We start from the raw sequence: 18,029 nt of genomic DNA, 5'->3' as shown, positions 1-18,029 counted from the left end.
TTTTGAGTTTCAATTTTTCTTCCTCTCTCCTTCCCTCCTTCCCTCTCTCCTTTATCTCCCCTTTCTCTAAGACAGCAAGCAGTCTGACATGAATTATACATGTACAATCAAAATATCACATTATTTTGTATGAACTGTGGGAAATTATGAAAGCCTTGTAGAAAACTTGCATAAAGATCTTTGTTGAGAATCGATACCATAGATGTAGTGGAAAGGCTGTGGCAGAGACAGCAGCAATGACCTCAACACCAGAATGACCAATATTTTTGGCCACTACAGGCAAGACAATATGATCCCACCCTGACAATTCAAGTGGCTGAAAGTGTCTCTTCCCCTCTTTTCACTTTCCTTTCCTCTTTCCCCACCCTTTTGAGGACGCAGAGATCAAAACAAAAAGCTTCCTGTTTTCCTTTTAAGCTCATCTTTACTGTTTCAATATCTTTTTTGGTCTGGTTTCTCTAGAAAAATGATGATAGGAATTTTGATTATTATCAATGTTGCATGTCTGTAGTTAGAGACTAAAATATGAGTTGTGTCCTACCAATAGAAAGCTAAGTGGCTTCAAATAACTTTGCCACTTTGTATCTAGGTGCTATCTAGAGACAGATATTATACTTATTAACAGCACTATGAAGCATTTATATAAAGCCTAAATGCTGTGCTTTACAATTTTATCCAATTTGATTAAAAAGTTTATGCACACACAAAATCAACACAAGATTAAAAGGGAAGTACAATTCTGGGAAAAAGTTTTTATAGCCAGTATTTCTGATAAAGACCTCATTTTAATATATATATATATATGTATAATATATATATATATAAAGAATTGTGTCAAATTTGTAAGAATACAAGTCATTCCCCAATTGATAAATGGTCAAAGGATATGAACAATTTCAGATAATGAAAATTATGTCATATGTCATATGAATAATCATATATAGTCATATGAAAAAATTCTCTAAGTCACTATTGATTAGAGAATTGCAAATTAAAACAACTCTGAGGCACTACCTCACACCTCTCAGATTGGCTAAGATGACAGGAAAAGATAATGATAAATGATGGAGAGGATGTAGGAAAATTGGGACACAAATTAATTGTTGGTAGAGTTGTGAAATGATCCATTGTAGTGTTCTTCTTTTCTAATATATGATGATTCTCTGGGAACAGGTTTCTTGGGGAGGTTTTAGGAGGCACCCTTAGTTTCAGTTCTTAGTAATAATCACCTCAAATACAGCCAGGAGTTAAAATCCAATCTTTTATTGTCTCTTCCAAAATAGGCTGGTTAGTTTTCTTAGAGGCCTATCTCCCTCCTTGTTTCCAAGAGCTCTTGCAGCTTGTCTGCCAGCTTCAGCCTCCAGCTCTCTCTGAATCTTGGTTCTACTCTCCCAACTGAATTTTGGCTCTCAATCTTTTCAATTAACTTCTCACTTCTCAATCTCTTCAAGTCTCTTGACTGAAGCTCTAAGAGTTTCTTATATATGATCTCTTAAAGGTGTGAACCCAAAAGTTGACTGCTCCTCTGAGAGAGTGGGATTGTGGGAGGTGTAAACTTGTGAATCTCATACTGAATCCTGAAATCTCCCAAACTTGTGAACTAATGTGTGAGCTAATGTGTGAACTTACAAAGGTGTAAACATAAGCATTGTTTCTATCAGTTCCAGTGACTTAACACATTGTAAGGATTCTAACAATCCCCCTATTATGGAGATCATCAAGAAGGAAGAATGCCCAAAGGACTATCAAACTGTGCATACCCTTTGATCCAGCAGTGCTACTACTATGTTTGTATCCCAAGGAAATCATAAAGGAGGGAAATGGACCCATATGTGTAAAAATGTTTGTAGTAGTTCTTTTTGTAGCGGCAAAGAATTGGAAAATGAGTATATGCTCATCAATTAGGGAATGACTGAATAAGTTATGGTATGTGAAAATAATGGAATATTATTATTCTATAAAAATGATGAACAAACTGATTTTAGTAAGATCTGGAAAGATTTACATGAACTGATGCTAATCAAAACAAGTAGAACCAGGAATACTGTATACACAGTAACAGCAAGATTGTGAGATGATTAACTGTGAAAGACTTGGTTCTTCTCATCGATTCAGTGATTCAAGATCCACTAAACTTTGGATAGAAAATGGCATATCTGCATTCAGAGAGAGAACTATGGAGACTGAATGTAAATCAACATATTCTATGGTCACTTTAAATTTTCTTTTTCTTTTTTTTTTTTTATCTTGTGGTTTTTCTCTTTTGTTCTGATTTTCTCTCTCAACATGATTTATAAAGAAATAGGTGTTAAAACATTAATGTACATATATAATCAGAAAAAGAAAACAATAAAAAAGTTTAAAATTTTTAAAATCCCAATATTATTTGTGAGAAAGGCATTATTATTATTATCATCTCCATTTTTGAGTTGAGAAAACTGAGACAGAAAGAGATTAAGTAGTTAATAAGTGTCTCAGTTCAGATCCAAACTCAGGTGTTCTTGATTTCAGATAGCTCTATGCACTAGACCTACCAGTTGTCTCTATAGACAGTAGAGAAAGGGATCTGCATGAACCTGGGGACATTATTTTTTCTGGATATAAGTGTTTTTATAGTTATAGGTGCCCTAGAGCTGAGGAATTCTCCTTTTTCATGACTTCAAAGAAAGTTAAAGTAAAGGGAGATTGAGGCAGGGGCCAAGAGGGAAGGCCCCTTCCTGAGCCTGCAGCAAAGAGTAGAGGTAGCTATGGGAATTAAACTAGGAGGATTCTGTTCCTACCCCTATCCAAGAGATAGATAGTGAAGAATGAATTGCCAACAAATAAGTTTTGTACTTCACATGGACACCTAAGAGTTTTATGTACAAAATGAAAACAAGATAATTTTTTCAAAAATTTGTTACATGTAAACTAATATGAATTTTTTTTTGGTGAGGCAATTGGGGTTAAGTGACTTTTCCAGGGTCACATAGCTAGGAAGTGTTAAGTGTCTGAGACCAGAATTGAACTCAGGTCCTTCTGACTTCAGGGCTGGCTGGTGCTCTATCTACTACACCACCTAACTGTCCCTAATGTGAATTTTTTACAGCTTTGGGTTTTAAATTAATTCCTCTTCCACCCCTGCATAATGCAATATGCCTTGTGAGGATATATTCAATACAATATTGAATATACATGTGAAGTCACATAAAATATTTTCATATTAGTCACGTTGCAAAAGAAAAAACACAAAAAAGCAAGAAAAAGTTTAAAAAGGATGCTTTCATCTGTATTTAGAGTTAATCAGTTCTCTTTCTCTGGAGGCAGATAATATTTTTTCATCATGCGTCTTTTGGAATTGCCAAGGATAGTTGTCTTGTTCAAAGTAACTAAGTCTTTCACAAATTATCGTCTTTACACTATTGCTATTATTGTGTATAACGTTCTAGGACTTTACATTCCAATGGGGAAGGACAACACAAATAGGGGAGTTCTGACAAGGATAGAGCATTGTATTTGGGAAAACTATAGGGATGATGAATAAAATCATCACACAGTCGATTTATTTACTCTCTAGAATAGTAATGGGTTAAAACTGGCAGATATAAGAGGATGGATAAGGAGGAAGATCTCATGGTATCTACAAAGCAACAGAATGGTATATCACTACTCGAGAAGTTGGTCAGAGAGAAAAGGGAGGCATGGCTGGATCCTGTTTGAATCACTCACCAATCAGGACAGAGGGACCCTGGGGCTGAAGTTCTTCAATCACCTTTTTTGGAAACTTGACAGATAAAATAGGAAAGTTTTAATTTTTTTGTTTTTAATAGAACTTCTCAGTTCTGGGAAATTTATGTAGATTATACCCAAAGATTTGAGAATAAGCCTTTTCTTATCCTTTTGATACATCTTCAAAATCCTTTTCTGAGAAGCTGCTACTTTTTGTTTCCTTGAAGACTTCAGATCACTGAAAAGAGAAAGAAGACCAGAGAGGCTTTTGGCAAGGTTATGCTGGAGCTAGCTCAAATCAGCTCAGGGAAGTTGGTTGTTAAATTTTCAGTGTGAGTCTTTGTATTTCATAAATTGGCAAATTGTATAAATCAGGGCTTGTTCTATTGTTTGTTGATTGCATAGACTTAAGAAAGTGTCTTAGAAAATGCTAACTTCACAAATGTAAAATTATGTCATACATACTTTTTTTTTTATTTGTGGGGAAATCCAGTTGTTAAATATATACCAGTGTGGGAAAACTTTATTGTATTATTTGAATATAGCCCTCTGTGGATTAGAGACCAGCTTTTTTTGCTTAACTGAGAAGTTAACAGGGAAGTCAGACATTATTGCCAGAAATGTAAGGAGATTTCCTCCATTATACATCTCATGTAACCTGCATGTCTTAACTGGAAACTTCCTACATGTTATCCAAATAGCTGGACTAGTTTTCCTGGTGCCATTGTTTAAACTCTATATAAAGTAGAGCTTCTAGAGAATGAGGGCGAATGTTACCTCTTTTAGTTCTGTCTTTTGCCAGATGACATAATAAACTGCTTTCTAAATTTTTTTTCAGGTTTGAGTTTGTTCTCCACCAACATCAACACACTCCTGCTTATGAAGCTTTTTTTGGTTTGTTTTCGATAACATCAGACTTGAGAACTCAACATGGCTGCACAGCATAGATCCCTTTGAGTGGGACATTGTGGCTACCAGAGCTTGGAGGGTTCACCTCAGTCACAAGATATACTACAAATCCAGGAATCAAATCATAGCATCTTTAGCCGTCATTTGTGACAAGTTGTGTTTTTTTTTAAACCACAATTTACCTTGTTCTTATAATCTGAAAGTGGTTCTAGTATAAACCATGTAAGAGGAAGTCCAGGATTGCAGCCTAGTCACCGAGTCTGGGAGTTACAAGCAAGGGAGAGGGTAGTTTGGGAAGGATGACTAGATTTGAGATATGCTTTGATTTCTTTTGCCCTGGAAGTCAAAATGCTTTTTGTTTTATTTTTATTTCTATTTATTTATTTTTGCTGAGGCAATTGGGGTTAAGTGACTTTCCCAGGGTCACACAGCTAGGAAGTGTCTGAGATTTGAACTCAGGTCCTCCTAACTTCAGGACCTGTGCTCTATCTACTGCACTATTTAGCTGCCCCTGCTTTTCGTTTTAAATCAATTTTCCACTATCATATGGAATCATGTAATAATTCTGACTGGGCCAAAAGTAGGAGATTTAGTTAAGTTGGGGCTGAGAATTACCGAGAATAATTTTAAACTCAAACCAATCTGAATAAATTTCTGGCAACCTCTCATGTCTAGAATAACAAAGATAACTTTGTTCAATGATCTTGAGAGTATCAGTATGAAGTGAGATATAATCATAGGTAGATATATGCTCATCAAAAGTGTCCTGACCATGACATAAAGACCATTAAAGAAGTACATTAGTACAATGATTTTGGACGAGTACCAAATAGGCAATGAACTGGATCTAGACCTGAACAAGAGGAGAAAAAATGGGATGATTTGAAAAATTGACCAACACTTTCAATAATTTCAAGCTGCACATACACAAACTCACAATTTTTTTCCTATTCATTTTTAAAATTTTTAAACATTTTTATTCAGTTTTGAGTTCCAAATTCTCTCTCTCCTCTCCTCCCACCCATCCCGAAATCATAAGCAATGAGATATAGGTTATATATGTACAATTATATAAAAATATTTTCTTATTAATCATTTGTAAAAGAAGACTTTAATAAAAGAAAAGAAAATAAAAGAAAGTGAAAATAGTATTCAAATAATAACATTTCTTTTTCTGGGGATGGATAGTATGTTTTATCATTTGCCCTTTGGTATTGTTTTAGTGCTTTGTATTGCTGAGAATAATTAAGTCATTCACAATTCTTCACGAGCAATATTGTTACTGTATACAACATTTTCCTGGTTCTGTTCGCTTCACTATGCATCAGTTTATGTAAGTCTTTCCAGGTTTTTCTGAAATCATCCTGTTTTTCATTTTTTATAGCACAAAAATATTCCATTGCAATCATATATCACAGCTTTTTTTTTTTTTTTTTTTTTTTTTTTTTTTTGCCATTTCCCAATTCATGGACATTCTTTTGATTTCCAATTCTTTGACATTACAAAAAAAGAAACTATCAATATTTTTGTATAAAATATATTTTTGGATGTCTCTGGGATATAGCCCTAGCAGTAGTATTATTGGATCAAATGGTATGCAAAATTGTATAGCCCTTTGGGCATAGTTCCAAATTGCTACTCAGAATGATTGGATAAGTTCACAACTCCATCAACAATACTTTAGTGTCCCTGTTTTTTCACATTCCCTCTAACATCCAACAATTTTTCCTTCTTTTGGTCATAGTAATCAATCTGATAATTATGAGATCATACTTTAGAGATGTTTTAATTTGCATTTCTTTAATCAGTAGTGACTTAGAGCATTTTTTCATATGACTATAGATAATTTTTGCTTCTTTATCTGAAAATTGCCTGTTCATATTCTTTGACCATTTATCAATTGAAGAATGACATATTTTTATAAATTAGACTCAGTTCTCTATCTATTTGAGAAATGAGTCCTTTATCAGAGACACTTGAGGAAATTTTCCCCTTCTACTTTCTTTATAATTTTGATTGCATTGGTTTTGTTTGTGCAAAAATGGTTAAATTTTATGTAATCAAAATTATCTATTTTACATTTTGTAATGCTCTCTAAATTTTCTTTGGTCTTAAATTCTTCTTAATCCATATAGCTGACAGATAAACTATTCCATGCTTTCTTAATTTGTACTTTTTATCTGTAAATCACGTATCATTTTGACTTTATATTGGTGTATGGTGTAAGATGTTTCTAACATACGGTTTTCCAGTTTTCCCAGCAGTTTTTGTTCTCAAAACTTTGATCTTTGGGTTTCTCATATACTAGATAACTATGGTCATTAATGATAATGTAATTTGTACTTTATCTATTCCACTGATGCACTCTATTTCTTACCTAGTACCAGATGGTTTTGATAGTTATCATTTTATAATACAATTTAAAATCTGGTATGGATAGACTACCTTCTTATACCTAACTTTTCTAACATTCTGTTTACTTCCTTAACTTCTTTCTTATTTATTTTGTGGTTTGATTTATCTAGTTCTGAGAGAGCAAGATTGAGATCTCCCACTAGTGTAATTTTGCTGTCTATTTCTTCTTGCATCTCTCTTAACTTCTCCTCTAGGAATTTGGATGCTATACCACTTGGTGCATATATGTTTAGTATTGATATTGCTTCATTATCTGTGCTACCCTTTAGTAAAATATAGTTTCCTTCCTCATCTCTTTTAATTAGATCTATCTTTGCTTTTACTTGATCTGCTTTTTTTTTTTTTTTTTTTTTTACTTCACCTGAAGCATAATAGATTCTGCTCTAGCCCTTTACCTTTACTCTATAGGTATCACTATGCTTTAAATGTGTTTCTTGTAAACAACATATTGTAGGGTTCTGGCTTTTGATCCAGTTTGCTATCTGTTTCCATTTTATGGGAGAGTTTATCCCATTCACATCCACAGTTAAAATTATTAATTTTGTATTTCCTGCCATCTTATCTACCCTAAATTATGCTTTTCTCTTTCCTTTCCCCCTTCTCTCCTTCCCAGTATTTTGCTTTTGATGACCACCTTCCTCAAACTGTCCTCTTCCTTTAGAGCTCTTCCCCACTTTTTATGCTTTTCCCCTAATGTTTCTGTTTCCTCTTCTATTAGTCTTTCCCTTTCTTTTCCCCCTTTTCCTTCCACTTCCCTATAAGGTGAGACAATCTGTGAAACCAAATATGTTTGATATTCTCTCTTAGAGCCAAATCTGATGAGAGTAAGATTCACACAAAGCTCATTCCCCTCTCTTCTTTCCCTCAATTATAATAGGTTTTCTTTGCCTCATTGTGAGATGTAATTTCCCTCATTTTGCCTCCTTTTTTTTTCTTTTTCCAGTACTTTCCACCTCTAGTTTCTTTCCTCAAATGAAGGAAGAATCAGTATATTCCTCAGTCATTCAATCAAATATACCACTGATCCTTACAAATAAAAATAGCAATAAAAAAAAAAAAAAAGACTACAGTTCTAAACCTGCATCTCTATGCCAAATCAGTAAATCCTTCCTAGATGCACTTTGAATAAAACAATATGGCTATTATGGCCACAAAGAGAAATCTGATCCAAGTAAGATGAAATTGAATTATCCTAATATACATCCAGACTTATTAACGTCCCCCCCATCCCAAAAATCTCAAAACATTTCCAGTCCCTTTCCCTCTAGTTTCTTTTTCATTTTATCATGCTAAAATCAAATTATACCTGCATTCTTTAAGTATACCCATAACAGAAATATAGTTCTCAAGAGTTTTTTCCTTTTTATCTTTTTATGCTTTTCTTGAGTTTAGTTTTTGGAGATCAAATTTTTTGTTCAATTCTGGTCCTTTTATTAGAAATAGGTAAAATTCATCTATATCACTGAATGTCTATCTTCTTCCCTGAAAGATAATGGTCATTTTAAGTAGATAGCTTATTCTATTTCCTTTGCCCTTGAGAATATCTGATTCCAGGCTCTTCAATCCTTTATTAAAGAAGCTGCTAGGTCTTGGGCAATCCTAATTATGGCTCCTCAGTATTTAAATTGTTTCTTTCTGGCTGCTTGCAATATCTTTTCCTTGGTTGGATAATTCTGAAATTTAGTCACTATATTCCTTGGGGATTTAATTTTGGGGTCTCTTTCAGGAGGTGATTGATGAATTCTTTTGATAACTATTTTACCTTCTGATTCTAACATATCAGGGCAGTTTTCTTTTATGATTTCCTCTAAGATAATGTCTAGGTTCTCTTTTTCATCATGGTTTTCAGGAAGTCCAATAATCCTTAGTTTGTCTCTTCTAGATCCATTTTCCAGGTCAGTTGTTTTTCCTAGGAGATACTTCATATTTTCTTCTATTTTTTTCTTTCTTTTTTTTTTTTGGTTTTTGTTTGACTGATTCTTCAAGTCTTAATGAGTCATTCACTTCCATTTGTTCAGTTCTAATTTTTAGTGTATTATTTTCTTCAATTACCTGAAATGGACAAAGGACTGGTCTCCCCACCCCTCCCTCAGTTTTAGGTTAAAGGGTCTAGGGCTTGCAGAGAGAGGTCTGCTCAGTAGATTAGGGGACTTCTTTTGCACTTCAAAGTGCCAGATCAACAACGGTGCCTAAAGTATCTGTTCTGTGAGGGTGGTCGCCTAACCCTAATCCCTATCCATGTTAAAACATCTGCCCTGGTGGATTCTCCTTTCATTCTGTAAAACCCCCATTTTCCTGTTGTAAAATTGAGTCACTGTTTAATGTCAGAATGTAACAAGCTGAACAGAAATGCTTTTAAAGCTGTCCCTACTTCAGTTGGGCACAGAACCAGGCCAGAATCCTACCGGAGGTCCATCCTGGCCATGCAGACCATCTAGGCCAGTTACAAATAAATTATTTCTAAATTATGAATTACTATGGCCGTCTTGAATTTTATTGCCTGGGCTATTTCAACCTTTTTTAGCTTCTTTTGTAAGTGGCCAATTGAATTTTTTTGTTCATTGCCTTCTTTTTCCATTTCACAAATTTTGTTTTTCAGTGAATTGATATCTTTTTAAATATTTCTTTTGTAGGGTATTATATGTTTCTTCTATTTCTTCTAGCATTGATCTCATTTCATTTTCCCATTTTTCTTCTAATTCTCTTTTAAGATTCTTTATGCAATCTTCCAAGTAAGCATTGTGAAATGGGGACCAGCTCATGTCTCCCTTTGGAGCTTCATCTGAAATTGCTTTGCCTTTAGAAACCTCAGGATTTGAGGTCTGTTCTTCTCTCTCTCTATAAAAGCTGTCTATGATGAGAATTCTTTTTGGTTTTTTATTCATTTTTTAAAGGCTTAAAGTCTGTTCAATGCAAAGGGGTAACAGCTACTTTTATTTGCCCTGGGGCAGTTCTGCTGATTGATTTGTATTGCAGAGTAATGGCATCTAGGTCTAGGGTTCTTCTGGGGCTCAATGGTTTTCAATTTGTCTTTAGTAGCAAATCTACCAAACCACTTGCTTGCAACCAGTACAGAGTAGGCTAAAAGGCTCATAGAAGATCCCCAGGTGCATGGAATTGCAACACTCTGACTCCCCACCCCAGCTCCTTGCCCCGGGTCTCCCTGTGCTGTGGTCTGGGCTCAATAGACTGTCCCCCTGCCTGATTGAAATAGACCTTTTCTGAAGTTCTTCCCAGATAACTTCTGGGAATGTGTTGTACTCGAGATATTTGTGGGTTCTTGGCTCCAAGACCAGTTTATTTAGAGGCTTAATCTGCTGTTGTTTTGAGAGAAGGTCAAAGGAGGTCACAAAAAGTCGTGTCTGCTCTCTGCCATCTTGGCTCCACCTCTAGACTACCTTCTTTGACTTTTTTTTTTTTCATGGATTACTTTGATATCCTTGAGTTTTTGTTCTTCCCGAAAAACTGTTATATAGAAGAACTATATAACAGAAATATAGTTCAAGCTTGATTTGTATGATACTGAATAAATAAATTTAGGCAGAATTTTCATTTTTATTGCATTGGCTTGGCCTACCTATGAGTAATTAATATTTTTCCAATTGTTTAGCTCTGACTTTATTTGTGTGAAAAGTGCTTTATAGTTGTGTTCAAATAGTTCTTGAGTTTGTCTTTGCAAGTAGATTTCTAACTAATTTATATTGTCTATGGTTATTTTAAAATAAAATTTGTTTTTTCATATCCGACTACTGACCTTTGTGGGTAATATATAGCAATGCTAATGATTTAGGAGGGTTTATTTTGTATCCTGCAACTTTTTTTAAGTTAATAATTTCAAGTAATTTTTTACATGATTCTTTAGAATTTTCTAAATATAAAATCATTTTTATTTCCTCACTATTGATTCTAATTTCTTTAATTTCTTTTTCTCCTCTTATTACTATAGATATATAATATAAATGATAATGGGCATCCTTGCTTTATCCTTGGTTATATTGGGAAGGCTTTTGGATTATCCCTATTATAGATAATCCTGGCTGATGGTTTTAGATAAATATTATTTATCATTTGAAGTAAACACCATTTATTCCTATACTATCTAGTGTTTTTTAATAGGAATGAGTGCCATGAATTTGTTGAAGGATTTTTTTGTATCTGTTGAGATAATCAAATGATTTCTTTTGGTTTTGCTATTAATATGGTCAATTATGCTGACAGATTTCATTAGATTGAATCAGTCCTGAACTCCTGGTATAAATCCCATCTGGTCATAGTGTATGAACCTTGTAATATATTGCTCTAATCACTTTGCTAATATTTTATTTAAAAATTTTTCATCAATATTCATGAGGAAGGTTGATCTATGATTTTTCTTCTCTACTTTGGTTCTTCCTGGTATTAGTCCTATATTTGTATTGTAGAAGGAATTTTGCAGGATTCTTTCTTTGCCTTTTTTTTTTTTTTTAACAAATATTTTACATAGTATTTGAATTAATTGTTCTTTAAATGTTTGACAGATTTTGCTTGTGAATCTATCTGGTTCTGGAGACTTTTTCTTAGGAAAAATTAATGACTCATTCAATTTCTATTTTCTAAGACTGGGTTAGATATTTTATTTCTTTTCCTGTTAATTCTGTATCATTTTTACTTTTGTAGATATTCATCCATTTCATTTAGAGTGTCATTTTTTTGGGCATATAATTGAGCAAAATAGCTCCTAACAATTGTCTTAATTTCATTGGTGGGGAATTTATTCCTTTAATTTTTGATACTTGTAATTTGGCTTTCTTCGTTTCTTTTAAAAATCAAATTAACCAATGGTTTATCTATTTTGTTATTCCCCCCATAAAATCAGTTTCTAGTTTTATTAGTTCAATGGTTTTCTTATTTTCAATATTAGTTTCTTCTGTGATTTTCAGGATTACTAATTTTTTTTTAATTGGGGATTTTTAAATTGTTCTTTTTCTAGGTTTCTTTTTGGTTGCATGCCCAATTCAATGATTTGCTTTTTCTCTATTTTATTGATATAAACAATTAGAGATTTAAAATTCCTCCTAAGTACTGCTTTGGTGTCATTCCATAAATTTTGGTATGTTACCTCATTGTTGTCATTTTCTTTAATGAAATTATCAATTGGTCCTATGATTTGTTCTTTCAATTACTTTTTCAGATTATATTATTTAATATACAATTAATTTTTAATCTCTCTTTCTGTTGTGCATTATTTAATGCAATTTTTATTGCATTATGATTTGAAAAGGATGTATTTACTATTTCTGCTTTTCTACATTTGGTTTTGACAGTATCTTTTAAAGATGGTATTCTTTCTGTAATTATAAATGATTGTAAATCACAGAATACTGGAATCTTCAAAGAATCAAAAATTTCAGAGGTCCCAACGATCCAGTGACATGCATGGTGGGTCTTAAAAGGCACATCATCCAAAGACATTTTGCATGTAAAAGATGGTGTAAAAGATATTACTCATGAAATATATAATTGGAAAAGGAGGTGAACTAGCTATGTTGCAAGAGTAAAGGACAATAGATAAACAGTCTGATTGTTGCACTGATAATCCCAAAATGTTAAAACCAATATCACTTATCACTGAAGAACAGATAAGCCAACCTAAAGTGAAGCAACAAGGTATCTGAAGGAAAGGCAGAAGATGCGTATACCACGCAGGACAAACCACCTTGAACATCATCTCTCAGACTCTGGTGGAAACAGAACAGGATCTTGAGTGCAAAGGTCACAGGAATAGCAATCACCTTCAGTCTTTCCATTCTTCTTCAACTTCAGTACTTGATCCCACTATCAAAGTGAGTAACTTTTGTGGAGATGCAATCTGATCTTTCCCTTTGAGAGCTGCAGGTCCTGCTTCTTCAGTAACCACAAATATTTAAGATCCAGAGAAAGACATTCTCTAAATTTTCTGTGTTAGAGAAAAGAAACATTGACCCGAACAAGTTAACAATTAAAACACCACCACCACCAAACACTAGCAGAAATACTTAACTCAATTGTGTTTGGGAACAGGGTACTCTTCTTTCATCAATTTGGTGAGCTATTAAGAGCTGGTAAAAAGAGTTCAAACCAAGTGGAAACTTAGAGATCTGAAGCTACGCAGCAATCACAGACCACACCTTTCTCCAAATTGTTGGCAGTGTCAAAAGAATTTATTTCAAATCTGGTTAAGACAGTGGCAAAACTTAGGTTTCCCAAAAAGTAATACATAAAGTTCAGCCAAACCCCAAAAGACCAAAAAACACTTGTGTTTCCAATTCAAAAAATACAAATGCTTGCAGCTACCAATACAAAAATTAGAAAAAAGTTTTCTTTCCTTTCCTCCTGTCTCCAGTAACACATGAGCACAAATGTGACCAACAACTGTCATTAACTCCCAACAATGAACAACAACAGAAAGTGACCACACTACAGGAGGAACAAGGATGGATAAAGAGAGGTGGATTTTTTTTTTTTTTTTAACAACCAAACAAGACACATTTTTTCTTACTTTTTAAGTTCCTTTGCCAACATTTAAACTAACATCTTTCATGCTTCATACAATAGTTTGGTGCAAAGGCAGCAATTCTATTTCATGCATTTTAATTCTCCTGCTTTGCCCCATGGTGCCTCTTGGCTGTGCTTCCATTCATTTCTGATTGAGAATGCCTAGTGTGTAGTTATTTCTAGTCACAGTGTTGAGGGGAAGAGTTGGAGTCCATAATCACTATCTTTCTCTCTTCTCTCCACCCCAAATCTTACTAACTCTTTCTCCCCCCAACACTGAGGTGGTCCCAGTCTTGTTCATGCTTAAAAACCTACCAGAAATATCTTTCCTGAGCCAGATGCCTATCCTGGGACTCAGCCTCGTGGTTTTATCCTCATGTATAGCATGCAACATCCACAGGTGATGAACTTTGACTGTTTGGGGAAATATAAATAGATGCTCACAGAAGAATCACACTGTGACTAATCTCCCAATTCCTTTATCTACTTAAAAACAGCTTAATTCATTTGAAGGGCCAGTAAACTCCAACTGGGGATGGTTCACTGGAAGTCCAGACATTTTACCAATTATCTAGAAACATCTCATTTGAAGTTACTGCTAGATTTAAGTTTGTTTTGTATCTTGTCATATGTCCAGACACTTATATGCAAGGATGCTCATGGATGCTCATGGTGTGTGAGGCCCTCAGTCATAAAAAAGACATGCTATCTGATGAGTGATTCTGAGAGTGTGTATGTGTGTGTGCTTATGTGAGTGTGAGCATCAATCTTGAGTAAAGAGGCAGAAGCCCTGACCCATCTCTTTCCATGGCTCATAAGGGTTTCTGCTCATTCAATGCCTTGATAACTAACAAGAATACTGATACTTCTAACACTTGTACAAAGTGACTCATTAAAACTGGCCCCATTTAAAGCTTGGGCACTTGGGATTTTTTTAGTAGTCAAAGTAGGCCTGTTTTCAATGCCTGTATATGCCCCTAACCAGGCCAGCCATCCTACAAATATACACTGCTGATCACCAAAGATATGGGAGACTGGATTAGCAAAAAAAAGTTCTTGGACAATCAGCAGTTCTATAGATTGGGTATTTTAGCAAATGTTTCAAAGATGACTAGAACTTTTTTTTTTTTAAGGCTTCTTGTTGTTCCTTGAAGAAGACACTCCATCTCCAGATTCTTGGCATTTTCACTGTTTCTTATGCCTGGAATGCTTTCCTTTCTCTTCTTGGATCCCTGGCTTCCCTAACTTTCTTCAGATACTAGTTAAAATCCCATCTCCTTCAGGAAACCTTTCCCCATTCCTCTTAATTCTAATGCTTTCTTTCTGTTGATTATTTTCAGTTTATCTTATATAAAGTTTGCTTGTACATAGTTGTTTACATATCATTCTCCCCATTTCTGTCTTTTTTCTTTTTTATTTCCAGTGCTTTATGAAACACCTGGCACAAAATAGGTGCTTAATACTCATTAATTGATTGACCATTCATTTTCACAACAGTTAGTAGAGGTAGGTTACACTGTGAAAATAGTAATTATCCCAATTTTACTAAAGCTGAGGCACAGAATGATTAAATGATTTGCCTGGGACCATACAGTGAATCAATAACAGAGACAGAATAAGTTTCAACTTTGAAAGCCTGTAATCATGACCTCATACCTTGGAAAATAAATATTATTACTTTATGTCTTCTTTCAATTTCTTTCCAGTTTAACCTGTTTTGCATTTTTTTTATGCCTAAAAAAGGAATCCTTAAGAAATACTACCACTGCCAAAAAAAACCCAAACACCACCCAAATTGGCTATTTTTAGAAAAGAGAAATCCTGAGAACACCCTGAGATGATATAGTCCTTTTATTTGCTGTTTGTCTTTTGACCATGGTAGAAAATGTTTGTTCCTAACCAGTTGAAGCCTCTAGGTCACTGACCTTCCTTTTCAAGGAAAACTAAGAATTCTGTTTTCATTCTAAAACCAAAGGCTCAATTTTCTATGGATGGTGGGATGAGCAGGGAACATCTTCTGAGGGTATAAGCATGGGAGCCTAACACTATTCCTTTTCTTTAGTGTTGATACTCCTAGATTTGCCTCACTAAGTTATTTCCCCTAGAGTTAGAATATTAAAATACAGTTGAAAACTTCATTTTGATGCTGGTGCTGGAGGGGGAAAAACACATTACAGTTGTTGCAAGTTATGATTCCTGGATTATTATGAAAGAAATGACCAATTTATCACTTTGCATGTGAGGCAACATGGCTATAGTGTGTATATAAAAAACTCCATAGATTGCATGGCAAGACTCCCAATAATTATGTTTTACAGGATTCACAAATTCTATGTCCAAAGAACATTTTGTCCACCACCTCTGTTCACAATGATTTGGAAAGAGGAAGCAGATAGTTTGATACCAGAGCCAGCCTTGTGATATTTGGCTGAATAAGTATTAGATGAGTGGCAAATTTTGATCTTTTTCTTAAGGGCAGGGTTTAGTAAAGCAGAAGGGGAGAGAATTATGTTTAGTTGTTTTTTTCAGCTCCTTCAGGTCATCATGACCTCCTTTGAGGTTTTCTTGGCAAAGATACCAAAGTGGTTTGCCATTTCTTTCTCCAGCTTATTTTGTAGATGAAGAAACTCAGTGACTTGAAACTTAAGCAACTTGCCCAGGAGCACTCTTCTAGTAAGAGTTTGAGTTTTGAACTCATGAAGATTAGTCTATGCCCAGCATTCTATTAATTGTGCCACTTAGCTGCCCTGAGAGTGATAGAGAACATTACAGAGTGGCACAAAGGGCTTTGCCTCCCAGCAGTGGTCTAAGGTCTCTAAGGCATGTTGCCCAGGGGAATTTGGGAGCTGACAAGTTCAGGCAGTATCTTAGTACACATTTCTAAAATGTTAGAACAGCTACATTGTGGTCCAGTTACCTTTGCCAGCATCCTCTGGTTTTCCAAAAATCAGTACAGAAAAGGGAGGTAAAGCAAGATTATATGAGATATTTCACCTTGTCCTAGGTCAAGCTCTAGTAAGCTCTGTTCTGAAGTGCTCTTAGGTATTTTAAAGAGACGTTTAAAAAAAAAAAAAAACAAAGCTTAAAACCACACACCAAACTGCATCACCACTGAATCATGTGCTAGAGCTACTTTAGGATAATATTATTTACAATGGAATGGGATCCTTAATATTTCAAACTACTTCAAATTTCATCCTTTCTCACTAAATTCTGCTTGATAAAATTAATCAAGTGGATTTCACAGCTGGCCTATTATGAACTTTTGATAAGTTGGGGTTTTTTATGTACAAAGGATGACATTACCATATAGTAACACAATAGAAACTCAGATGAGAAACAATTAACTCCATATTATTTCATGTAAGTCCTAGAAGCCCATAAACTTTCTTTCTTTCTTTCGCTTTCTCTCTCTCTCTCTCTCTCTCTCTCTCTCTCTCTCTCTCTCTCTCTCTCTCTCTCTGTATGTCTCTGTCTCTCTCTCCATCTTTCTGTTTCTCTCTTTATCTCTCTCTCTCTGCTTTTTCTCTTTCTCTCTCCAAGAATCCAAAAATGCTTATCTTTTCTTTTTAAATGGCCCAGAGACAAAGTTGAGTTTGTGAAGGCTTGCCTCTCCCTCTGGCAATTGCCTCAGTAAACTGAACATTGCTTTGAATTAACACAGAGGAAAGAACGAGGAAGTGCGGTTCCATCCAGTTTATAAGTTTTCGTTTTGAAGTGTTGATTATGTAAGATTGAATTATTCAGTCCTTTCCACACCATCTACACTTTAGTGGAGGAGGGGAAGGTAAAAATTAGGAGAAAGCATATGGCAAAGGACCTAGAAAGAGTGCTGAGAGGAAAAAGCAGAGGGAAGTCTTTCCCAAAGGTCATGTTTTAGACACTAGTTTCTCTCCAGCTTCCATATAAGCAAGATCACCTGACATCTTATGCATTTTCAGCTTCCTATTGGAAATAGAGACAAGTTGTTTTAGGGGGAGAGGTGGATTTAGTATTTCTGGGTACTGTTTTTCCAGCTCTCTTTTTCTCTTCTTGATCCACAAATCAATACAAACTTTACTGAATCCTCCATACCTTTCTTCTCTTCCATTTCTGAGAAGTCAGCTACTATATGGCTCTATTTATTTGAACTTGGTTTAAAGAAAGCTGGGAGAAAAGGATTTTAGCTTACAAGCATCCTCCTAAGCAGGAACTGTTTCCGTATCCTAAAGTACTATTCTGATGCTATATCCTGGGTGGAAAAGACTTTGATTTTAAAAGGCTGTACAATCATAACTATTATTTTGGCAAGTCTTACCATACTGGAAAGATTGCCGATATAGGATCTTCTTATAGACTGTACAGTATCTATTGTCTGATCAAGGGCAGACAAGCTCTTAACCACAAGTTGGCTACCAGATAATTTTTTTTGGTCTTTTTAATGACTATAGAAATTCATGAGGACTGTTTCCTAAGGCATGATGGGGTTGCAATCTGCACCCAAA

Source organism: Antechinus flavipes, chromosome 4, assembly GCF_016432865.1.
Source record: "Antechinus flavipes isolate AdamAnt ecotype Samford, QLD, Australia chromosome 4, AdamAnt_v2, whole genome shotgun sequence".
In the NCBI taxonomy this organism is placed as follows: Eukaryota; Metazoa; Chordata; class Mammalia; order Dasyuromorphia; family Dasyuridae; genus Antechinus; species Antechinus flavipes.
This window is presented reverse-complemented; position numbering follows the sequence as displayed.